Consider the following 25,486-nt stretch of genomic DNA (forward strand, 5'->3'; position numbering starts at 1 on the left):
AGCAACATAATTCATAATAGCTAAAAAGTGGAAACAACCTAAATATCCATCGACTGTTGAGGGGAGAAATAAAGAGTGGTATACACAGACAATAGAATATTATTCATCAATAAAAAGAAATGAAGTACTGATATACACCATGACATGGAAACACCTTGAAAACATATGCTAAGTGAAAGAAACCAGTCACAAAGGACCATATATTGTATGATCCGATTTACATAAACTCTTCTGAATAGGCAAATCTATAAAAACAGAAAGTAGATTCGTAGATTCGTGGCAGACTGGGGTTTGGGGAAGGGGTTGGGAATGCTGCTAAGCAGAGCAGGGTTTCTTTTTAGGGTAATGAAACTATTCCAAGATTGATTGTGGTGATGTATGCACAACTCGGTGAATAAACGAAAAGCCACTGAACTGTATACTTTAAATGTATGCTTTTAAATACATTTAAAATAATGAAAGGAATTAAAATGTTACACCAGAAAATATTCACTTAATGCCAACTACCCAGCCAGTTGCCTCCATATCTTTTCTGTAACTACCTTGACCATGCTTTCGGATTAAAAACTTTCTGCTTTGGGACACCTGGGTGGCTCAGTCGTTAAGCGTTTGCCTTCGGCTCAGGTCATGATCCCGGGGTCCTGGGATCGAGTCCCACGTCGGGCTCCTTGCTCAGTGATGAGCCTGCTTCTCCCTCTCCCTCTACTGCTCCCCCTGCTTGTGCTCTCTCTCTCTGACAAATGAATAAATAAAAATCTTAAAAAATAAATAAATAAATAAATAAATAAAATAAAAACTTTCTGCTTCCAGACCATTCATGTTCCCTTTTCGGCCATTCACATCTTTGCTTGCAACTTCTATTCCTGCTTACATTCTTTTTTTTTTTTTTTAATTTTATCTATTTATTTGACAGAGAGAGACAGTGAGAGGGGGAACACAAGCAGGGGGAGTGGGAGAGGGAGACCAGGCTTCCCGCTGAGCAGGGAGCCCGATGCGGGGCTCGATCCCACGACCCTGGGATCATGACCTGAGCCAAAGGCAAACGCCTAACGACTGAGCCACCCAGGCGCCCCTCCTGCTTGCATTCTTAACAGCTTTCTCTCCTTTTTTGCCTCCTGGTCTTTGCCCAGACTGTCCAAAATGGCTAGAACAAAGAATTACACAATCCTGGAAGGTCAGAAATGGAAGACACCTCAGTGCTCCTCTCCTCCCACCTCCTCGTTTTAGGGATGAGGGGACAAAGGCCCAGAGAGGTTACATGACTTGTCCACAGCTCCCCAAAACAGCTTGTCCTTGCTCACCTCCTCCAAAAAGCATTCATTCGTTCAGCAAACTCTTCCTTATCTTTCTACCCAATCTCGGATACATTTCTTTACTGCATTACTAAAAGGTATCAAACGCATTGATCTCAAGACACCATTCACATTTAAACTCCAGTCTCACTTTCCAGGGGGAAAAAGCAGTTCCTTCATCTCCGTGGCCACTACATCTGATCTCAGCTGCTGCAGCTTTTCCTCTGTTGTCATGAACAACTCAAAATTCGTAGGAGGCTGGCTTAGGGCCAGCCAGCAGCAGACACGGGACAAACTCCCACCCGGTTTCCATAAAGGATAATCCCTCAACTCACCTCACAGAAAACCATTCCTAAGGTCTTCAGAAAAGAGAGATTCAGTCCATAAAAAATACAGCCTCTCTACATTTTTAAATGCTCTCAGGAAAGAAAATGGTTACGAAGGGCATGTACATGTCTTTCTGGTTTATACCTGTAAGTATACCGAGATCAAAGATTAAGTTGCTTTTTTAAAACAAAAAAGTATTCATCTTGATGGGAAACAGAAAAACCTCGGGTGGGGGGCAGGAAATTCATAAATCATGCAGTCATTCTGGACTTCACGTGAAGAGAAAATTCATCAAAACCAAACTGGCCTTTCATCTGCAGGGAGCCTGGTAAATAATGATGTAAATCCACTGAAGAACAGGAGTGGTGAAGTCAAAGATCTTGCAGGCCTACTTGGCTTGGAAAAGCAAAAGAAACTGCTAAGAGGAGAGGCAGGGCCTTCCCGCATCTGGCTGTGCCTTTACTGCTCCAAGAACTGCTTGGCACAGGCATCCACACACAGGACCTTCGCGACTGAGGAAGAGAAAGGCAAATGTAATTAGAGATGCTTTCTTCCCCAGAGCGGGCACCATTCTGGGGCTGATGGAAGAAGTGATTACATGGTGCTGAGGAGGCAGTTTAAGTGTTGCCCACCAGGGAGCCTGGAGGCTTTCGAAGCCAGTCCTGAGAATTACATGCTGTTCCGTAGTGCTTGCTAATTGACCTGGTATTTCTGGCTGAAACCATTTCCCCAAGGAGGCAAGTCAAAGTAGACAATGAGGATCTCTCATCTCCCAGGGCAGCTCGGAAACAAAGCTTGAGCTCTACAGACTAGATATTATTTCAATGCATAAAACTGCAAGAAGGTCGAGGATTGAACATGAAAAGATTCAGAACGAGGCATCAAGGTTTCCACTGTGATTCTCAGCCCACACTCCCCTCTCCCTGCCCTCTACTACTTGAGAGTTTTATGAATTACTCATCGTTGTAAGGATAAGGGATCATGAGGGAACAGCCACAGGGTCCACGAAATGCATACATTTCTTCATGAAAAGAGTCACTATTCACTTAAGCAGGGATCTATTCATGTATAAGGAAAGATATCTGCAAAGTGCAGGAAAAGTTCTGGATGCACGAGTTCCCAACTGTTGAGAGGGAGGAGGGAAATGAAATTGGGGGAAAGGGGAAGAATTCAAAGAGCTCCATCATATTTTACTCTATATTCTTCTGTATGTGCCTTCGTTGTTGATCCTATTTTGACTATGATTACAACAGAGATTTTCTTGCCTTACGGGATAAAAATACACATTTATCTCCACCAATATCCAGGGATTGTGGTCGGTTTCTGATGACCATGTATGTAAAAGTGACTCATCCCCAGTACCATACACCGGGCCCCCTGACTGAAATGGTCTAGCCCAGCACTCCAAAGCTGAGATTTTTTTTTAGTTTTGAATCCAGAAATAAGATGACTTAGAAATGAAACCTGGCACCATAGTAAATCAAGCAGTTGAAATGGTGACATAGTTATCAACTAACTACAGAATATATTCCCAAGCAAAAGTAGACGCTCAATTACTGGTCATGAAAATCAGTGGTACTAGTGGAGCCCGACTCCTGCCCTGGGCCTGGACGAACACGGAGGAGCAGCTAAGCCTCTATTTGAGAATGTATCTCTAAATATTATTTTGTTTCTTTTGAGGCTGGGGCTTTGGGAAACCTGAAGAAAACAGTGTAGTGAACATGAGGCCCAGGATGATAAGGGAAATTCTCTTCTCAGTGCTTGACACTTCGGAATATTCAGGAACAATCCCAGAGATACATTTGGCTGTTGCCTGGGGCTTTGTCCCCAGACAGATCTGGGGGCTGGGAGTGGGTTAATTAACGCATGACGCTGGGATAAAGACCTGTCTCCATCAGGCGGCATCTTCTCTTTTTTGTCACTGAGCCACAGTCCTACAGTGAGTAAGGGGACCAGTATAACTTTGCATGGAGGAGCGCTAGCCAGGGGACTACAAGAGGTGGGTGAGAGGGCTGGTTGCCCCTGCTGAGCCCTCCTACCCTGAGCCAAGCTTGTGTCAGAGGCCCGCTGACAGGGCTGTGCTGAAATGGTGCTTATGTCAGAGGCCGAATCTTGTCCTGAGGATCTGATGGTCTGTGAGGGATTTGCTTGGGGCCCTCAGAGGAGGGCGTTATAAAAGCCCTTGTTGGAGCCTGGACTAAGTGCAAAAAATGGAGGAACTCTGCAAGGGTAACTGATGTCAGAGGCATGCCTGCCTTGGAGGAGGCCTCTGCCGGACATCAGGAACGATGTGTCGTAGCAATCCAAAGGCAGGCCATGGCCAATACCCTGTCAGCCAAGTCGGAAACCTAAGCACCATCCCAGGTTTCTGTCTTGCCTTCACCTAGTGCTATAAATTCTCCCACTTCGATACCACCCCCCTTCTTTTGCCCATCATCCTGACTGCTGCCTCCTGAGCAGGGCAGAGTCCCACAGTAGTAGAGATGCACGTGCTTGAGGGCACCAGCGGGGAGGAGGCAAGAGAAGTCTTAAAATATTTTGACATCTGATACATTTTTTTGAAGGCATCTTTGTTTTATTAGACGTCTTATGGTTATCTTTGCTTAAATTCGAAATTGCATCTTGGGCTCTTGAGGGCCAATAGTCTCAATCCCATGCTAGACCTGGCTGGCTGAAACAGCCTCCTACTTCCTGTCTTTCCCAGCTCAACTTCATGCTCCAGGAAACCACCTGCAGGATCTTTCTCAAATATAGGTATTACTGCTCCACTTAAACTAACTTCATTAAAATGAATATTGGATAGAATTCAATCTCCATTGCATCGTCTAGAAAGCTCTTCAACATCTGGCTCTTGATTTTCTTCCTAGTCTCATTTCTCATCTTCCCTGCTCCCACTTGCCCTCCTCCATATGCCCTGATAGGGTTCAGGGCCTGCTACCCCAAATATGGCACCTTGAGATATTGAATATTTTAAGCAGGAGAGTCAGTCTGACTTCCATCTCCCCTTGCCCTTCTTCCCTGAAACCTGTTATAAAACCTTCAGGTGAGAGGTACCCTCCCTATACCTGGAAGAAAGGAGCATCCTTACCTCTGAAGACAAGGGGCAACAATTAGAATCCTAACAAATGGGGCTTGCTAAGCTTCCCCCAATTTACTACATTTACCTCATACAGTAGTCCCCCCTTATCCTTGGGGGATATGTCCCAAGACCCTCAGTGGATGTCTGAAACCACAGATAACACTTGAACCCTATATTATATGTACTATGTTTTTTTCTATACATGCATAACTATGGTAAAGTTTATAAATTAGGCACAGTAAGAGATTAAGAGCAATAACTCATAATAAAATAGAACAAGTATAACAATGTACTATAATAAAAGTTATAGGAATGGGATCTCTCTCTCAAAGTATCCTACTGTACTGTACTCACCCTTCTTGTGATGACGTAAGATGATAAAAGGCCTACATGAGGAGGTGTGGTGAGGGGACTGACGCAGGGTGGCGATGGAGCCTTGGGCTGCTTCTGACAGTAAGCCAGAAGAATCCTCTGCTTCTGGGCCCCATGTGACCTCAGGTAACTGAAACCATGAAAAGCAAACTCGCAGCTAAGGGGGAACCTCTGTACTCCTTAGTTCATCATATTCCTCCATGACTATCCACTCCTCATCAAACCTAGCATAAAATACTCAGGTCCAACTGCTTCTTTGAGTCTTCATTTCCTTATAAAGTCTCCCATGTCACATAGAACTTATAATGAATACACATGCATGTTTTTCTCCTGTTAATCTTTGTCAGTTTAACTTTCAGACCCAGCCAAGGACTCTACGAAGGTCAAGGAGCACTCTTCCTCCTTTCCATGGAGCCCTGTATCTGAGATATAGCGCCATACTTGAGGTCCCACAAGCATCCCATGCTGCTTCACGCCTGTACGCCTTTGTACATGGCATTTCTTCTACAAGGAGTGCTTTCTTCAACCCATTCACCATTGAACCTCCCAAACTCTATCCCACTGTGAAGTCGTCCTTGCCTCCTTTAAGTCCAAGGTACTCTCAGAGTACTTCATACACCCCTCTGTGGACATCTGTCTCTTGTGTGCACCTCTCTGTTGGTCTGTGTCAACAGTGAGGGTACTGCGGGCAGGGACGAAGGACGTTCTATTCACCTCTCTCTCTAAGTGGTGTCTGGCACAACGCAGGTAGTCAGTACTTGTTTATGGAATAGATGAATGAATAAGCAAATCATAACAGATTTATTTTGTTGTTAAGCACAACAATTATTTTAAATTCTTGTTTTACAAGAGGTTCATTCCATTCTTTTTCTTATTTCAATCATCTAATGGTTAAAATTTTACTTATTCAAATGTAACTTCAATTCCCTTCTCTTCCCTTCCTGATACTCCAAGCAGAATTCAGCTCTCCCTCTGGTATTTCCCCCCATGAACTCTGTGTTTTCCTTGAACATCTTCAAATTCTGTCTAGTATTTGTGCTACTTGTGCACATATTTGTCCTCCCCACTGGCACGAGGTTTCTATGGGGCAGGTCCTCAAACGTACTAGCTTCATGATTCTGGACACCAAATACTCAGGAGGAGTTCGTACATGCTGCCTGAATTGATCTGAGTTGTACAGATATTTTAAAAGGTAGCATGGATCCCAGAAGATACAGACATAGATATTTCTTTCATATCCTTCTCTGGTGGAAAAACAACAACACCACTACTAACAACTGTTCTATGATAAAGAAAAAATAAAGGTAAAAAATTTTAAAAACACAACCCCCAAAACTCTTTCAAGTGTTCTCTCCTGAAAGAAGGGCAGGTTTTTTACAAGTGCCCCTAACCAGAGCACCTCTGGCTGGAAAATTTCTGAAACATCGTGGGGTTTGGTGAGATGCCCTGTTGCTTTTATACAACATTCTAAGGTTCCCAGTGAAGCACACCTCAAATGTGGGTAGACATTCCTAAGAAGGCTATTTGAGTTGGAAGGATCAAAATATTTATACACCAGCATTTGCTCCAGCCCACAGACTATAAAAACAACCCAGTTATGACTTTCCTTTGGAAGGTCACTGAGGTTAAAATGATCACAGTAAGAGTGAAAAAGGTTCCATATCCCTTTGTTTTTATTTTTAGGGTGTGATATGTTAGCAGCCTCCAGCAGAATTTGCTTTATTTTAAAGCATGCCAAATAATCCCTGCTCTGTTTTCAAGACCGCTTCTGCACTTCTCAACTCCTCTGACAGTGCAGCAAATACTCACAACCAGCACTTGCTCCCGACTCCTTTCCTTCTTTATGTTTACACTTCCCCAGGGGAGCCGAAACCAGCACTAATTAGCAGTGAATTAAATCCTACCTCTAGGACACTCGAGGGTCAGTGTTTACCGGGGGTTCCAAAGCATCCCTGGTCCCCTTCCCCCAAGCTCAAAAGACTGAGAGCAACATATCCAGTCCTGAAGGGAAGTTCTGACATCTGAATCAATTATGCAATTTACTCCTAAAGTTTTACCTTTCCTATCATAAAGTATCTTTTCATGCCTGGGTAGTTTTATATACCCAGCTTGCTCGGCCTGGAACACATTTGCTCCTTACCTTTTTCAGCCTTTAAGACCCTGCTGAAATATCATCTTCTTGGTATTTTCTTCTACTTACCTACTTCCTCAGTAGTCCCACTGAACTCATATCTTGGTATCTCATATCTTATCCTATAGTCCATCTCGATATTTCACATCTTAGGTTCTATCAGTTCATATTCTAATTGTGTTTGGTCTCTTTAGACTGATCTCTGCTACTTATTTGTCTCATATTTTCAATTTTCCCCAGCATCTAGTCCTAGGATATAGGAGGCACCAAATAAATATTTGTTAAAAGAAAAAGAATTAAGACAGAATATATGAAAGGCACTATAACATAAACTTAAAATCTAGAAACTAATAGCATGTTTTGAAGGACATTTGAAAGAAGCCATATTTTTAGTTGGTGCCAGCATATATTGTTAGCATTTTATTCACTCTAACAGGAAAAAAATACTAAAAGCTACTTTTATTAAGCATTTACAATATACCAGACACTGCGCTCTCTTACAGATTTAATCATTATAACAAACTCTTTAAGACATATTAAAATTCCCATTGCACTGATGGAATAATTAAAGTTTTAGAGAGGTTAAGGAATTTGTCCAAACTCAAAGTCACAGGGCCAGCATGGCATCCAAGCCTGCCTGATTCCACTTGCTGCCTCCATTTGGTGTATTCTACTGTGGAACATAATGCTCTAAGGCACCAGCAACCACCATGAAGTCCAAGCTTGGGCATGACATGAATCAGTGTCAGTAGCAAAAGCAGGTAGGAGAATCAGAAAGGAATATTCTTTAAAGAAAAAGAAAAGATTTTATTTGTCAGAGAGAGAGAGAGAGAGAGCAAGCAGGGGGAGAAGCAGGCTCTCTGCTCAGCAGGGAGCCCGATGCGGGACTCGATCCCAGGACCCTGGGATCATGACCTGAGCCAAAGGCAGACGCTTAACCGACTGAGCCACCCACGCCTCCCCAGCAAGGAATATTCTTTAAAGTGCTTTGTTTTTAGATAAACCATTGGGCCTGATGAACATCAGTGATAGTTAATACACAAATTAAATTATTCTTTATTCCCAACTTCATAATGGACTTGTTATCACCACTGCAAGCATCCAAACTGACCTGATGAAACACTAGATAACCCTGTGCTTTTGAATGACAATCTATACAGAGAAAGTCCAAAATAAGTCATGATTATTATCATTACTACTAAATGATTCCAAATGCCTCAAAGGAAGTTATAAATGAATAAGAAGAGATACCATTGTTTGCTGTATATGCACACACCACAGAAGAAACAAACTATACTTTAAGCTACAAGCACAACTCAGGCCTCTTGGGAACAGAATACCTGTTGAAAGTTTGGCAGACTGTACAAGAAAGTGAAATTATAAGCCAATTTCACTCCCTAACATAGATACCAAAAATGCAAAATAAAATAGTAATACTAAATCAAAGCTAGCAATATATTTATAAAAGCTTATCTGAGTAGAATTTCTTCCAAGAATATAAGCATAGCTTAACAATAGAAGATGTGTAGATTTAATTCAACACGTAAATCAGTTAAAGGAGAAAAGCGAAAGGATATTTCAGGAGATACAGAGAAAACATTTGGTAAAATTGTACACTCATTCTTAATAAAAATATTAGCAAACTAGGTGTACAAGGGAACTTGCTCAAGCAAATTAAGGCTATCTACCAAAAACCTATAGCAAATATCTTTTTAAGTGGCTCAGTATTAAAAGCATTCTCTACAACATCAGGAGAACAAAGGATGCCTGCTAACACTGCTTCTATTCAATATTTATTGGAGCCTCTGGCCAATGACAGAAGACAATAACTAAATATTGAAAAGGAAGAAATAAAATTGTTCTTATTTTCAAACACAGATTTTATTTTTTTAATTTTTAAAAAAGATTTTATTTGAGAAAGAGAGAGAGAGTACAAGCAGGGGGAGTGGCAGAGGGCGAGGGAGAAGCAGGCTCCCTGCTGAGCAGTGAGCCCAGTGTGAGGCTCAATCCCAGGACTCCAGGATCATGACCTGAGCCGAAGGCAGATGCTTAACCGACTGAGCCACCCAGGCGTCCCTGCAGACACAGATTTTAAACATAGAAAATCCCAGAGCCCCTACTCATAAACCGTTAGAACTGCTAAGTAGGTTTAACAGTGTCGCTGGAGACAAGATTAGTGTAAATTCAATAACATTTGTATTCACCAATAATAATCTGGTAATAATAAGGAAATAATAAGACATATTTCATTGACATGAGTAGCAATAAAATTCATGAGATACCTAAGCATAAATCCAACAAAGGAGTTGAGAGAGACATAAATTATGAAAATTATGAAAGCTTATTGGAAAACATAAAAGAAGATCTAATAAATGGAAAGACATACCATGTTTAATAAGGGAATACTCACTATCATAAAGACGTAAACTCTCCCCCAAACGAATCTATAAATTTAATGGATTTCAGTTGAAATCTCAACTGTTTTTGTTTTTCTGTGTGGAAATGCTTAAAATGGTATATTTGGTCTTGTATTACATGCTACCCACATATGAGCAGACCTGTTGCAATATCACAATGTATATTGGTACTACAAACATCTTCATAGCTTCTGAAAGAGGTGTGAGCACAACTGTTACCTATGAGTGGTTCAGAAGAGCCACAGAAGCCCAGCACTTTGAGCAATTTTGGACAAAGCAATGAGTTGTCCTAGGAATGGCACAGGGAGGAATCTTTTTCAACATTTCCATCAGTTAGCTAAAGTAGGAAGTGCTCAGCAGATGATTCTAAATCTGACAAGTGAAAAGTTGAGAAAATAAAAATCTACCTAAGGAAGATTTCATAAAAAGAAACAAGTTTTTAGGAATGGGGAAGATAAGATACTTGGACAGGAGGTAAAGATGAGGACTTAGAAGGAGAAAAAAAAATCCAAAATAATTCCAAACCACATTAAAGGTGGTCAGAGATGGGATCGTGGAACGGGTCAGGACCAGCAGTCTTTGGAACCTTGAAGACATCAGTCCAGGATAACCATCGCAACAGGCAACTTAAAGACCACAGTCCGTGGTGTGGTTACTCCTGAGAGTGGCAGCATGACACTGGAGTGCCCCTCTCTTCAGCTCTTTGATAACATTTCTTCTCAAGAGAAAACCTGAACACAAAGTGGTTGGGGTGACTGAACAGTCAATTTATCTAGATTCTAAATCTTTCCCTTCAAAAATAAAAGTAATAGGGAAATGGGGCTGTAGAATATTGGCGATGTCATTTAGAAAGGAGATACAGGGTTCCACCACTTTTCGAAAGTAGAGGGATGCTACGAAACCTTTCATGAGCTGAAATGGCATAAAGGAGCAATTACCAATTAATTTTATGGGATTTTTTTTTAGCATTCCCAGACCCCCAAAAATAGCTTCTCTTGGGCTTTTCTGATACTTTTGGACACAGTTTGCTAGCGGATGCACAAAATAAATTGAGATAAAGCACAGATGCTCACAGACCACTGTTGGAAGCTCTGGTGGCGTGAAGCTGAGATGCGGAGTGTAGTTCCCAGGGAAGGAGCTGGGTGGGGCCTCTGCCACCGCTCCAGGTGCACTGCCTCTAGAATGGCTCACTGCAAAACCAATGCCGAATGCATTTTCACTTTTTGCCTCTTTTCATAAAAGCCAAAATCCTCTTTGGATTTCATTGGGTTAGCGAAACAGGTACCAATGTAGATGTTTTGTAAAAGCAGAATGGTGTACCGTGAACTCTGAAAAGTGGGGGATATCTGTAGCAGCAGAATGGGAGTGGGAGGGCTGGTGTCGGACCATCACCAATAGACTGTGTCAGAATGATTAGACCCGTGATGTGCCATTAGAACTTCTCAGGACATAAACCCAGAAATAGCTGAGCTAAGCCTCATTGCTCTTTGAACCGTGTTAGGTCATTGAACACTGCAAAATAGCTCAGAACCTAGAATAAAACAAGTCTTTCCCTCCCTTGTCTTTCTTCCCTCCAACGCATTGAGTGCCACTGACCTTCCATGATGCTTAGGAAATCCTTCCTTCTGCCAAAAATGAATGGCAAATTGCTTAGATGGACAGTCAGGCACTTCGTGGCCTCATGTCAGTTTTCCTTGCAGTCTTACTTCTTAACACCTCCTTAAACCAAAGTGACCTGAGACTACAAGCAGATTGGCTGTTTCATGGTTTCCCTTGATAACCCAAACACACTCATGGACTCTTAGGAACACAAAGTAGAGGAGCCACAGCATTATTTAATCTCTCGTTTTGTATTCGAGAAACAGATCCACAGAGGAAGGAGACTTACTAGTTAGTGGCCAGGGACAAGACAAGATCCAAATGTCTTTACTTTGTTTATTTCCATTATGTCAGCCCACCAACCCCCCAACAGAATGAATGAATATGTAAAACAAATTGTTGGGATTTTAAAACCAAGCTAAGGAAAAAAAAAACAGCTAAGTAAATATTTTCATTTCAAATCAACTCAAAAGAAAATTTGGAAGATTCCAATATTTTATCTTGATTAAGGAGGACTTTGTTACTAAATAGCTCAAGGTCATACTCTACTGCATGCTCTGCAAGATAATAATCTAGAAACTAATGTAGAAACATATGCAAAATTCCTCTGATAAATTTTGTGATGGCAGAAGAGTATATTTGACTTAATATATAAATGGCTTTTTATTTTGTGTTGTAAGTCTTCAAAATACTCTTAGGTCAAATCAATATCTTAGTATTATATCCCATATTACAAAGTGTTCATCACTCAAACAAAGGCAGCATTAAAACTTATTTGTTGTTAGTTTTTTTAAAAGATTTTATTTATCTATTTATTTTAGAAATAGGGAAAGCAAGTGAGCAGGAGTCGGGGGAGGAGGAACATGAGGAGGGAGAGGGACAAGCAGACTCCACACTGAGAGTGAAGCCTGACACAGGGCTCCATCTCACAGCCTGAGACCACGACCTGAGCCGAAATCAAAAGATAGGCGCTCAACCAACTGAGCCACCCAAGGACCCCTGTTGTTAGTCTTTTCAAGGCAAACCCTGGCACATAAATTTTTCCATTTTTCAAACTGTGCCCAATCCATTTATTTTTCATGCCATGGTGTCACATCTCCCCCTATACTCATCTCCACCCCCAATCAACTCACCCCAACTCATTTACCGATTCACTCATTTCTTTTTCCTATAAACCCAACATATCTGCTGCCTGTACCACACAGGCATTCACCACATGTAATCTTGGCTTATTATTTATCTTATGGTTACATTCTATCTTTTTTATTAATAACCACTATTTAACAAGAGCCTACAATAAATAGCTAGTGCTCACTAAGTAGAGTGAACACAGAATTTGTCATTTAAACCAGGATACTTTTGAGAATAGAAGGGGTTGCTATTAATAATCACACTGGGACAACATGTGTAAACCAGGGTTATCCCTCAAATATGTGGACATATGGGCACCCTATCATTAAGTGACAGTGTGGCAAACATTACAGGCTGGCTCACTCAACATCTTTATGAACTCTTTTCTCCCTTCCTTGACTTCTTCTGCTATAGAAGCTGGAAAGCCCACTTTCTCTTTCTCTCCCACAGCTAACACTGGCCAGGAGCCACAGCTCTGGATAATGGGACCTTAGTAAGGGATTTCTGATAACTTGTTCTTCCTGATAAAATAGGGCATAACACTTTTAAAGTTACTATATAGCAATGCTAAGTAAGGAGACTCTTGGCTTACACCAAGTAACTAGCACAGCTCCTTTCCCTTTCTTCCTGTGTGGACACTGTCTCGAGGTGTAGTGGTCACCTAAAGACAGTGAAATGATAAATATGAGAGCAGGAGGAAGAATGGCAGAGCAGAGAGTCTCCTTACTTAGCACCGCTATATAGTAACTTCTAAACGTGTGACTAACAACAGGGGTCCTTGGGTGGCTCAGTTGGTTGAGCGCCTATCTTTTGATTTCGGCACAGGTCGTGGTCTCAGGCTGTGAGATGGAGCCCTGTGTCAGGCTTCACGCTCAGTGTGGAGTCTGCTTGTCCCTCTCCCTCCTCATGTTCCTCCTCCCCCGACTCCTGCTCACTTGCTCTCCCTATTTCTAAAATAAATAGATAAATAAAATCTTTAAAAAAAAACTAACAACAAATAAGTTTAGAAGTTTAGAAGTTACTATATAGCAGTGCTAAGTAAGGAGACTCTCTGCTTTCTCTAGATATTAACCAACGCAATTGTTTCAGAGCTTTGGCAAATCTTTTTTACTTTCTTTGGCAGACAGTAATCAACAAACCACACAGAGTGGCTTTCATGTGGATGAGATGTGCTACACAGAGAGAGTGATTCTTAAGGAAGCCTGAGTTTAGGCAAGACAGAAGTACACCTCTTTACCTTCTAAATTACCTACAAAATGTCTCTAGCCAAAGCCCGCCACCCAGCCTACACTCTTCTGAACATCGTCTCTGCTTCTTGGGAAGATAGCAATTCTCTGGCCTGTGCAACTTGACAGAACACAAACCCACTAACACAAATTGGCCACAGTGCTCCATGCAGTGCTCTTAGGAGGCATGAATCCTCACTGGAGCTGCTCAAGGCTTAATTCCAAAACCCTGAAAGTGTTGCTAAGTGGCTGTTTCTGGTCACACATGTCCTGCGTGAGTAAAGCAGGCAAGTGACTGTCATGGACTGTGGAAGAGCCAAACTGGGTCAGATCTCCCAGAAGGAGACTGGGGAGATCAATGCAGGCCAGCCTTCAGGAGGTGTCCACACACAGAAGCTTTCTCACCGGCTTCCCAGCCTCACCTAATCTCTGAGGTTGCAAGGAAAAACCAAAACATCAGACCTACATTTCTTTTGGCCTTGGCTGTGCAGTACGGAGACCCACACCTCCCAGCTTGGTGGCCCCACTGAGTCATGCCTCGCTACTTCCACTCTGGTTCTTGCCCTGTCACCCCCATACTCCTCCATCATCTTCCCACATGAGTATTCCTTTATTCTGTTTCTGCTGTGTCCACACTTTTCAGGTGCCATTTCCAGAATGTTTCTACTGCATAGGAAAAGATAAGATCTGTCTTAGTTGCAGGGGGGCTTCTCAAATTCATGATGGAAGGACCTCTCTTTACACCTGTCCAAGCCCAAAGGGTCCAGAAGAAAGGTTGGCTTACCAGACTATTAGTACTTACTGAGAACGCAATTTGTAAGGCTCTGTCTTAGGATCAATACAGAAAACAAATATGCCATACAGAAGAATATTGACTATCCAACAACATGGGAGAAAAGCTCAAAACAGAAAGATAAGTGGGAAGAGCAACAAATAAAACTGTATGTACAATATCTCAATTTTTTTTGGCTTTGTTTTTAACTACCAAAAAACAACCCTCTGAAATGTTAATGGTAATCTCTCTGGCTAGGATTAAAGATAGGATTAGAGATAGAATTATAGATGATTATTTCTTTCATTTTAATATTTATTTCTGTGGGCTTCTGGGTGGCTCAGATGGTTAAGCATCTGCCTTCGGCCCAGGTCATGATCACCAGGTCCTGAGATCGAGCCCCACACCGGGCTCCCTGCTTAGCAGGGAATCTGCTTCTCCCTCTTCCTCTGCCTCTCCCTCTTCCTCTGCCTCTCCCCACTGCTCATGCTCTCTCTCTATATATATCTCTGTCCCAAATGAATAAGTAAAAAATTATTTAAAAAATAATATTTAGGGGCACCTGGGTGGCTCAGTTGTTAAATGTCTGCTTTCAGCTCAGGTCATGATCCCAGGGTCCTGGGATCGAGCCCATGTCGGGCTCCCTGCTCCGCGGGAAGCCTGCTTCTCCCTCTCCCACTCCCCCTGCTTGTGTTCCCTTTCTAGCTGTGTCTCTCTCTGTCAAACAAATAAACAAAATCTTCAAAAATAAAATAAAAAATAATATTTATTTCTCTATTTTTGATAATAATACTAGCAACAATGACATTTATTGTGTGCCAGGCACCATTCTAAGAGCTTTACATGAATGAACTCATTTAATTCTTACAATAATCCTAGAATGTAGGTGCTGTTATTATGCCAAAGAAAGGTGAGGCACAGAGATCAAATTACTTGCCCAAGGTCACATACATAGTAAGTGAGTCACGGAGCCAGGATTCAAACACAGCAAGCTATTTCCAGAATTAAGATTTAACCACCTGCAAATATAAACTATTGGGACTACATCAGAATAAAAAGCTTCTGCAGAGTGAAGGAAACAATCAACAAAACTAAAAGGTAACCTACTGAATGGAAAAAGATATTTGTAAATGACATGACCAAGAAAGGGTTAGTATCCAAAATATATAAAGAATTTATACAACTCAACATCCAAGAAACAAATAATCCAATTTAAAATAGGCAGGAAACATGAACAGACATTTCTCCAAAGAAGATATCCAGATGGCCAACAGACATATGAAAAGATGCTCAACATCACTCATCATCAGGGAAATGCAAGTCAAAACTACAATGAAATACCACCTCACACCTGTCAGAATGGCTAAAATCAACAACTCAAGAAACAAGTGTTGGAGAGGATGTGGAGAAAAATGCACTGTTGGTGGAAATGCAAACTGGTGCAGCCACTCTGGAAAACAGTATGGAGGTTCCTCAAAAAGTTAAAAATAGAACCACCATACAACCCAGGAATCGCACTATTGGCTATTAACCTCCAAAATACAAAAAAAAAAAAAAACAACAAAAAACAAAAACCCACTAATTCAAAGGGATACATGCACTTCTGTGTTTATAGCAGCATTATTTACAATAGCCAAATTATGGAAGCAGCCCAAGTATCCATCAGCGGATGAATGGATAAAGAAGAAATAATGTACGTATATACAATGGAATATTCTTCATCCATACAAAAGAATGAAATCTTGCCATAAGCAACAACACGGATGGAGCTAGACAGTATAATGCCAAGTTAATTAAGTCAAAGACAAATACCATATGATTTCACTCATATGTGTAATTTAAGAAACAAAACAAACAAGCAAAGGGAGAAAAAAAAGAGACAAACCAAGAAACAGACTCTTAACTATAGAGAACAAACTGATGGTTACCAGAGGGGAGGTGGGTAGGGGGATGGGTAAAAGAGGTGATGGGGATGAAGGAGTGCACCTGTTGTGATGAGCACCAGGTGTTGTATGGAAGTGCTGAATCACTATATTGTACACCTGAAACAAATATAACACTGTATATTAACTATAAAAATTTTTTTAAAAAGTAAATAAGACTTGGGGCGCCTGGGTGGCTTAGTCATTTAAAGTGTCTGACTCTTGGTTTGGGCTCAGGTCATGATGTCAGGGTCATGGGATCCGGCCCCCTGTCAGACTCTGTGGTTTAGCAGGGAGTCTGCTTGTCCCTCTCCCTCTGCTCCTCCCTTGCCCCCCGACACACCCTCAGCTCATGCTCTCCTCTCTCTCTCTCTCAAATAAATAAATAAATATGGTCTTTAAAAAAATAAGACTTAACCACTATTTCTTGCTATCTCTAGAATATGTAGTGTTTTATAATACATAGTTTATAATAAAGAAGTATAATCTTTCTTTTCTTTTTTTTAAGATTTTATTTGAGAGAGAGAGAGAGAGAGAACACACACATAGGGGGAAAGTCAGAGGGAGAGGGGGAAGCAGACTTCCTGCTGAGCAGGGAGCCCAATGCGGGGCTCTATGTAGGCAGGGCTCAATCCCAGGACCCTGGGACCTCGACCCAAGCCAAAGGGGGATGCTCAACCAACTGAGCCACCCCAGCATCCCTGATCTTTCTTTATAATAAAGAGAAAAGGTTTAAAAAAAGAAAAGGAATATAAGACAAGGTTGTCAAGAAGAGAGAGGGTGAAAGAATGAGTATTTAAAAGAGAGTCAAGAGAGGGGCGCCTGGGTGGCTTGGTTGGTTAAGTGTCTGACTCGATCTCAGCTCAGGTCTTGATCTCTGGGTGTGAGTTAAAGCCCCATGTTAGGCTCCATGCCCAGCATGGAGTAAGGAGAAATGACCCCACACTTAGTATCTCTGGGTTTGTTACCTCACCTGCAAAACAAGAGGGTGAACAAGACTACATTCTAGAGAAATATTTACCTTGCTCGTTACCAATAGTTGGCATGAAAGATGCCTCATCATTTTAGACTTGGCCATCACATCATTGATTAGTCTACAGCAAATTTGCTGTCTTTGTGCTTTAATTTACATTTTAAAACCCACATGTCCCATAAAGCAAATGCACAGAGTATAAAAACTATTAGTAGACCTAAGGGAATAATCCTATATGAATGAGAGCACTGATCAATTTTAAAAGACAGAAAGTGGTAAGAAAACAGAAATGGAATGCAAAAGGGCCTGGCAGCATGCATGATTCCAAAGAACAGCAACCAAATCATTCAAAAAAGGCCTTGTCCCCTGCAGCTCTGGCTCCTTACCTTCCCACAAGACTTAGCCCCTGACTATTCCTCCCCATTCCCTTGTATAAAATCCAAATCACGCAAACAATGGATGCTAATCTGTGAGAGCAATTCCTCCCTCTCCCAAGAGCCACCCTTGATCAACTATTTCTGATACTAGCCGAACTTTGGCTGATCTGGCTAAAGTTCTAGGAAATATTTAGCCGTCCTGCCCCAAGCCAGATGCTCTTAAGGGCTTTCCCATGCCTGGCATTTTCAAATAAAAGGTTATGCCAACAGTGCCCTGGCTGATTTCTTCCCACCAACTTTGTTGCAAAAATAAAAGGAGGGAAGTTGGAAGGGGTGGGATGAGAGAGCTATATCCCCCCCTTCAATAAGAGAAAGCACATAGTTTCTGTCTAAAACTGATAAATGAAGATCAGCTACATATGCAAATTATTCCGCAATAGGGAGGGAAGTGATCAAACAGCCAAGAGCGGAGAGTGACTGTATCCAAGGAGGGGGACTGTTGTTTTTGTTAGAATCTTTCAAAATGCTCTAATTCATAAAATTAGATGAATATATTATTTGATAACAAGCAGTTTTTAAAAGTTAAAACTTGTAATTTAAAGTAAAAAATTACAATTACATAATCAAGTGTGTCTACAAATTATCCCAGCTAAATGAGCCCAACAAATGGAGATGTATGTTTTCTCGGTGACTTCAGGACTGGGAAGACAGCGCGGTGAGTGGAGAGGGGTGACTGGAGGGAGTGAGTGGGCCAGCATGCGCCCAGATCAGGCCTCCCTCGGGTTCTCTGACATCAGTCGGAGGAGTTTGCTAAGTGGGATCCCTGGGCTTTCTGGAAAAGCATCAAGCTCTCTGTTCTTGGAAGATGAAGAGTTCCTTTTAGCTTCCTGCTCTCTGTCTTGGTTTTGTGTGTCTGTTTCGGTGCAACTCTCTTTGCACCTGACTTTTTCTCTTTGACTCCCTTTCCCTTAATCTGTGCGTTTTCTGCTCACTGAAGACTCCCTTTTCCCTAGTTTTATTTTTCTCTCTAATCTTAAATTCTTCTCACCATTCCTACCTTGTCTCTCTTCTCATTCTGATTTCTCTCTCAGTCTTAGCTGACCCTCATGTATTTTTGTCTCTCAATTTTTCATGTGGTTAGCTGAAATGACTTGAGTCTTTTGAACGCAACTTGCTCATCTGTAAAACTGGTTAATACTCCTCAGTATCCTGTATAATACTGGCTGAGCTATCTTGAAGTTCTTGGGAGAAAATAATTTTATTTATTTATTTTTAAAGATCTTATTTATTTATTCATGAGAGACAGAGGGAGAGAGAGAGAGAGAAGCAGAGGGAGAAATAGGCTCCCAAGGAGCAGGGAGCCCGATGCGGGACTCAATCCCAGGATCCTGGGATCATGACCTGAGCCGAAGGCAGATGCTTAACCAGCTGAGCCACCCAGGCGCCCGGGAGAAAATAATTTTAGAAGCTATGATCTGCTTAATTCAAATTGTAGACTATTGCCTTCATAAGTAATTTGAATATTTTTTCTCTTGAAATATATAACTTCAATTCTAGAAAACTTTTTTTTTAAGATTTTATTTATTTGACAGAGAGAGACACAGCGAGAGAGGGAACACAAGCAGGAGGAGTGGGAGAGGGAGAAGGAGGCTTCCCGCCGAGCAGGGAGCCCGATGTGGGCGCATCCCAGAACCCTGGGATCATGGCCTGAATGGAAGGCAGATGCTTAACGACTGAGCCACCCAGGTGCCCCTAGAAAACTTTTTCTAGAATGACAATAGGAAATGACAATAGAATGAGACTAATTTTATAAACAATTGGTCCTCTCAACAACTGAAAGAAATCAGTCAATGAATTAAGGCTCTTTAGTCCTTAGTGAAATACTATAATGAGATTCAAAAAATGAAGTTGGATTTCACATTATATTTTAATTTTTAAATTTCTCAAAATGAAACTATATATTTGGCTGAAAACATTAACCTAGTGGGACGAAATATTTTTTTCTTTTTTTAAAACTGTTAAGTCTAGAGGTTTTCAAATTTTCCAGTCATGTGCCATCAATATACAAAATTGATTTTATAGGATTCATTGCTCAGGAATTGTGGATGTGTAAATAATTATGGTTCTTTAAAGACACCAACATTTGCTAATGATCTGAATGATGTCACTGCTGCCCCCAAATGAATCCATCTTAACTGAAACCCTAAAGCTTAAACCAAGAGCACAGAGGGCTCTATGGCCTACCTGTAGTTATTACCAGGAAATTTAGATTTCATACAAACCTGCCTTTATTTTAAATGCAGTTTAGTTATTAGAAAAAAGCACACACCTCAAACTAAAGATCCAATCCACATTTTTTCCTAACACAGAAGGAGGCCTCTCTGAAGGGTTTTCCAGGCTTACCACTGAACGGTGGTCAAGCCAAAAATAAACCCATGGAGGCAAATTCAACAGCACGCAGAACAGGCGTCCATGGAAAGCAGGACTTAGCTTTTCCCCCACTGGCCTCCTTCTAGGACCCCCACCCACATTCCCCCATCTCCTAATTAGAGAGCTAATTAGGACTCCAGATTTAAATGCTAAATGGGGAGGGAGCCTGGTGCCAGGCCAGGATTCCTTTAACATCAAACACTCTCCTCCTTCAGGCTTCTCCCCTTAGTGCAGTGCGCTTTGGGAAGAGAGTTGGGCCAGCAGGGCCGACTGGCTGCAGGGCAGTGTTTACACTCAGTTGTCTGAGAGGGAAGATTTGTCTCACAAATTGCAAACTCTGAAAAGATAAAATTTAAAAACAACATGCCCGGGCTTTTAGTACTTTAAGGAAAAGAAACAAGTATCTTATAAGCTCAGTTATTATTACCATGGTGACAGGAGGGGACGTGAGGAGATCTCAAGAACAGTTCCTGGTTCCAGCCAGGCAGCGTCTCAACGGTGCGGGGCGACTTCTTCGGTTACCATGGCAACCAAAATTAGAAGTGCTTTTGCAACACTAACAGAAACCAGCTTTTGAAGCGCTTCTGTGAATCACACTGAATACTGATGATGCAAGCTTGAGTGATACATATTTTTCAAACACACACACACCATATTGCCATAAACAAATATTCCTTTTAGATTTCCCCCCTTGAAATCTTGACTTAACTTGGAATAGATTTTTTGGTCTGGTTCTGTTTGTTTCCCTTTTGGATTCCCGCGGTCTCAAGTGCAAACGCGATCTGTTTAATTTCCAAACTTGTCTGAATTGCACGGGGAAGAGCTTAGAATGTGGTTCATTTGCTCCCATTTTGAAACGGGATGAGGAAATGGGGTGGGGGAGGGTGGGTCTAACAGAGAGCCCTCTTGTCTACTAAACTCCGGAGGACGAAAACGGGGGGAGGGGTGGGTTGGGGGTAGGGGTAGGAGAGGCAAGGAGGGGAAGGAAGAGGGCGGGAAGGAAGGGAAGAAATAAGTGCGGACCGCTGAATCTTTGCTGCCCTAAGAGCACCTTTATCTGCTCCCTCGACCTGTCCATCTGCCCAACTGTTGTGTCAAAGCTGACCAGAAATGACATTTTAAAGACCCCTTTGCCATCCTTTCCTGGTCATCCTGACGCTCCTAATATTCCTGAAGGGACATTCGGGAAGAGGAGACGAGGTTCTTCCTTACTTGTGCAGTCTTCAAAGGAAGCACGACTCTTTAGGGAGCGTCGTGGTGTGGGGTGTGCTGGGCCACGGCCGTTCGCGGTCACTGCCCTCGCTGCCCGTCCCCAGCGCTCAGTACGAACTGTCTACACCTGGGCTCGCGCCCTGGGGCTCTGGTCCCCGCGCCGGGTGTGCGCCGGGCAAGGCGCGAAGCGGTCCTCCCGGGCTCCCGTGCGGGCGCGCACACTGACGCGGAGCCCGCACGGCGCCGGGGCGCGGGGACACACGCGCGCCCAGACCCAGGAGCGCCACGCACCGCACAGGCAGTGCCCCGCACGCGCCAGCGCACCCGCGCCTACTGCTCCAACGCCCTGTGCTCGCGCGCGCCGAGCGGCCCGAGAGGGGCCGTCCCGCCGGAGCGCCTACCCTTCTCCTGACCCCAGCTCCCCCTCCACCCCGCCCCGCCGGCAGTCGTGTCTCCGTTTCCCGCTCGGCTCGCGGGAGGCACGGGCGCCGCTCGCAGTCCCCCCGCCCCACCCAGCTCAGCAACCTGGCGGAGGAGGCAGGCAGGGTGTGGGTGCTGGCTGCGAGCCCCGTGGCCCTCGCTTACCTTCGTGGCGAGCCTGGCTCACGGGCTCGGCGGCTGGGGGCCAGGGGCTCCGAGCGGTTGGCGCTGGAGCACGCGGTGGGTGCGTGGGTGGCGGGCGCCGCGACCGCGCGGAAGGCTCCCGGAGCTGTCAGGGACGGCCGACCTGACCGACAGCGGCCCGGGCAAACCCCGCCCGCTGGCCCAGGCCGGGGCCCTGCGGCGGGAGGGGGGATGGGGTGGGGGGGGGGGACAGAGGCGCCCCGCAGCGTTTCCCGGAGGACCAATAGGGAGCGGGGGGCTGGCCCGGGGGAGGGGGCCGGGGGCCGGTCAGGCGCCGGGACGCGGGCCAGGACCTCGTAGGCCGGTTTCTATGGCAGCCAGGAAGGAGGGGCTGGAGGGAGGGGGGTGCGCGGCGCGGGGACACCTATCGCAGACACGGGAGGAGGGGGGTTTGACCCTCTCGCAGAGAGAGTCCCTCCTACAGCACGGATGGGAAGCGGCGACACCGCCCAAAGAGGGTTGACACGGCTCTCGTCAACTCACGCCTCGTACTGAGCCGCTCGAGCCTCCTGATGAAGGGTTTCCGTGTCCTTTGGAGACCGCGACCCAGTAATCTTCCCAACAGAACGGGGTTTTCAGCAAACCACCGTGACAGCTCCTTCGGGTGAGTCTGGCAGGGTTTAGGCTCTGCAGAAAGAAGTGCTAATACCACCCTCTGCCTGGGTCCCTCGCAGACATTATGTCCGGTTCCATTGGTACCACTTAGGCAGTGAATCCCTTATCTCCTGCCTACTCCCCAACTATAGCCTTCCCGCTAATGGTAGGTGCCAAATACTTTTACAGTTTACAAACAGGGAAGCCAAGTCACTGAATTGAGTGCTGAGCAGGGAATGAGATTCACAGAATAGTAAACGCCTAGAGGTTATTTACTGAAGTTAAAATACTTCATTTTACAGAGGAGGAAAGTGAGGTCAGAGAAGTCAGTTAACTTAACAAGGGTCACACAGCTTGGTTAATGGCAAAGCCAGGCACCCTAAGTCACAGCTCAGTGAGCACTCTTTCCACCTCCTCATGCTCCCATATTCTGTGTTCCTGATTGCCAGGGTAATATTTACAAAAGCAAAAGTGCTAGGGAGACAAACTTTAAAATCTATTTATGGTAGAAATTAGGGAAGCCAAAGATTCCTTTTTTTTTTTTTTTTGCCAGGCACTGTTACAAATACTTTCACAAGAATAACTGATTAAATCCTCAGAATAACCTTATAAGTTAGGAATTCTTGTTACCATTCCTGTTTTGACAGATGACGACAGTGAGGCCCAGAAATGTTACTTGACTGCTGAAGATCACATAGCTGTCCAGTGCTGGTGCTGGGATTCAAACCCAAACAGTCGACTCCAGAGTCAATGCTCTTCCTTACTCTGCTGCCTCTTTGTATGATTAAGGGGTCCGGAAAAAGGAACAGCAAGAAATAAAACCTTGGACAGCTCCAGGGACTGGCCATTGAGATTGGCAAGCAACCAAAACAACCTGGAATGATTGCTTCTTTGGTTGATGAGAGGGGTTATCTCCTTGTGTAGGATAAAATTTCTCTGTGAGAAAGGTTTGTCTTTAAAGGGAGGCCCTTTCCTAAAAAGACAAATGGGTTTTCTTTTTCTTTTAAGAGTGATTTTTAAAATAGTACATGCCATCAGTTTGTTTTTTTTTTTTAAGATTTTATTTTTAAGTAATCTCTACATCCAAAGTGGGGCTCGAACCCACAACCCTGAGATTAAGCATGGCATGCTCCACCGAGGTGGAGCATTACTGAGCCAGCCAAGTGCCCCTTGTTTTCTTTCTAAAGCAATAAAATACAGGGTAAGACTCTACATGTTTAAAAATATGAAATGCTCCTTGAATCCTATAACATGGCAACCCACAGGATAGGAGTTCATAAGGAAACTGCCTAGAAGTCAGGATCCTCAAGCTCACAACCTAACATAGACTCTCTTGTAGACCCTTTCATCACGCCCCCATAGAGCACCATAGATGCTAGATTCTAGTGGCTTGGAAGGTGACTGAAGATTTTAGGCTATGCACAGAAAAGGAAAACTTCAGCATCAGAGACCACATTCCATTCCAGGAGCCCCCCTGTACCCCTATTTCTCTTGCAGCCATTCTGCTAGGGCCGGATCCCTTTCAAATCAGAAACTTTCCGGGCTCCTGGGTGGCTCAGTCATTAAGCGTCTGCCTTCGGCTCAGGTCATGATCCCAGTGTCCTGGGATCGAGTCCCACATCGGGCTCCCTGCTCAGCAGGAAGCCTGCTTCTCCCTCTCCCACTCCCCCTGCTTGTGTTCCCTCTCTCGCTGTCTCTCTCTGTCAAATAAATAAATAAAATCTTAAAAAAAAAATCAGAACCTTTCCTTCATTCTTTCCCTTCCCTTGGAAGTCCTGGGATCCCCAGCCATATAGGACTGACTTCTATTTCAATTCCCTCCAGGTGAAAAAAGTGTCATTTTTCTTCTCGAAAGGACCATTCAGTAGGTTGATTACAATGCAGCAGTATACAGAAGTTAAAAATTGTTGTTTTGAATAGTATGGGGAAGTATTTTTCAACATATTAAGTGAAAGCAAAAGATACAAAGCAGAATGATACAAATCTGTGATATGTTTGAGTAGAAGGAAATGCACTAGATATTAGTAATGTTTTTTGTTACTTAATAGTTTCCAGCATTTTTTTCTTTTTTCTACAATGGGCATATGTGTCAGAAAAATACTATTTTCAAAAGAATTGATGAAACAGTCAGACCTAGTCAATGTAGGTAGTCTCCGTTTTCTAACCCCTTCTCCATTGTGTTGGCAGAAAATAAGTCAAATACATTCTTAGGAACAGTCCTTCATGATTCTAACACAGGAGGTGCTTGTTCTATGTTTCGAGAAACACTGGCAATGGCTGAAATTTTAGACTTTTGAGACATAAAGTTACACCTTGCCTCCTAGCTCTGCCACTGATTAGCTGTATGAATTCTTTGGTTTCAATCATCTTCTAACCTCAGGTTCTTCATCTGTACTCTGGGAATTGTGAGAATTGATGAGATAAAGTTTCTGGCAAAGAGTTAATTTAGGCTGCCTTAACCTGGAGTCCATGGGCTTGGGGTGGTTAATAGGAGGAGCCCTCGCTGAAAATTTGTTAAAGGATACTTTCATCACAATCTTTAAGTAGCTGGGGCCACAAACAGGGCAGTACTTCCTCTAGTAAGTGCTTAATAATAATAGCTATTATTACTATTTCACATTCTGAGGGATTGTTCCACGTTTGGTACTATTCTAGGGCATATAGGGACATTCTACTCATTTTCTGGACATTGTTACTCGTACCTTGCATCCCTACCAAATGTGAACCTGGACTAGGGTTTTCTGGCCCCTACTTTCCTTCCTCCTTTCTTCCCATAGGGATATTTGGCAAATCTTAGGAGAGGAGGTGGAGCAAAAATTTTCTAAGACTGCATAGTGCTGTAGGGTTGTATCTACAACTCAAAAGAAGTATCTTTTTCCAGAAAAAAATGTCTTCTTTATCCTGCTTAGGATCTGCGTGCTACCTAAATCTGATCATTCATGTCTTTCAACAATTCAGAAAAATTCTCAATCTCTTTGATTGTGACCCCTATCTCATGTTTTACCTTT

General features: G+C 43.2%; 1 protein-coding gene across 2 annotated transcripts in view; it reads right to left on the reverse strand.

The window, feature by feature from the left end:
* Window positions 1-21,991, reverse strand: part of NIM1K (NIM1 serine/threonine protein kinase) — a 63,449-nt gene extending 41,458 nt beyond the window's left edge. Inside the window, exon 1 of one of the 2 annotated variants that reach the window (XM_028098116.2) lies at window positions 21,846-21,991. The gene's annotated coding sequence lies outside the window, so the exon portion shown is untranslated. Of the gene's footprint in view, window positions 1-20,475; window positions 20,552-21,845 lie in introns of those variants that run through there. The other variant, XM_028098117.2, reaches the window with a different exon arrangement.
* Between the last annotated feature and the right edge of the window lie 3,495 nt (window positions 21,992-25,486).

The sequence above is a fragment of the Eumetopias jubatus genome, unplaced genomic scaffold (genome assembly GCF_037043125.1).
Source record: "Eumetopias jubatus isolate StellerSeaLion01/CBP00866 unplaced genomic scaffold, mEumJub1_p1.0 scaffold_5, whole genome shotgun sequence".
NCBI classification, from domain to species: Eukaryota; Metazoa; Chordata; class Mammalia; order Carnivora; family Otariidae; genus Eumetopias; species Eumetopias jubatus.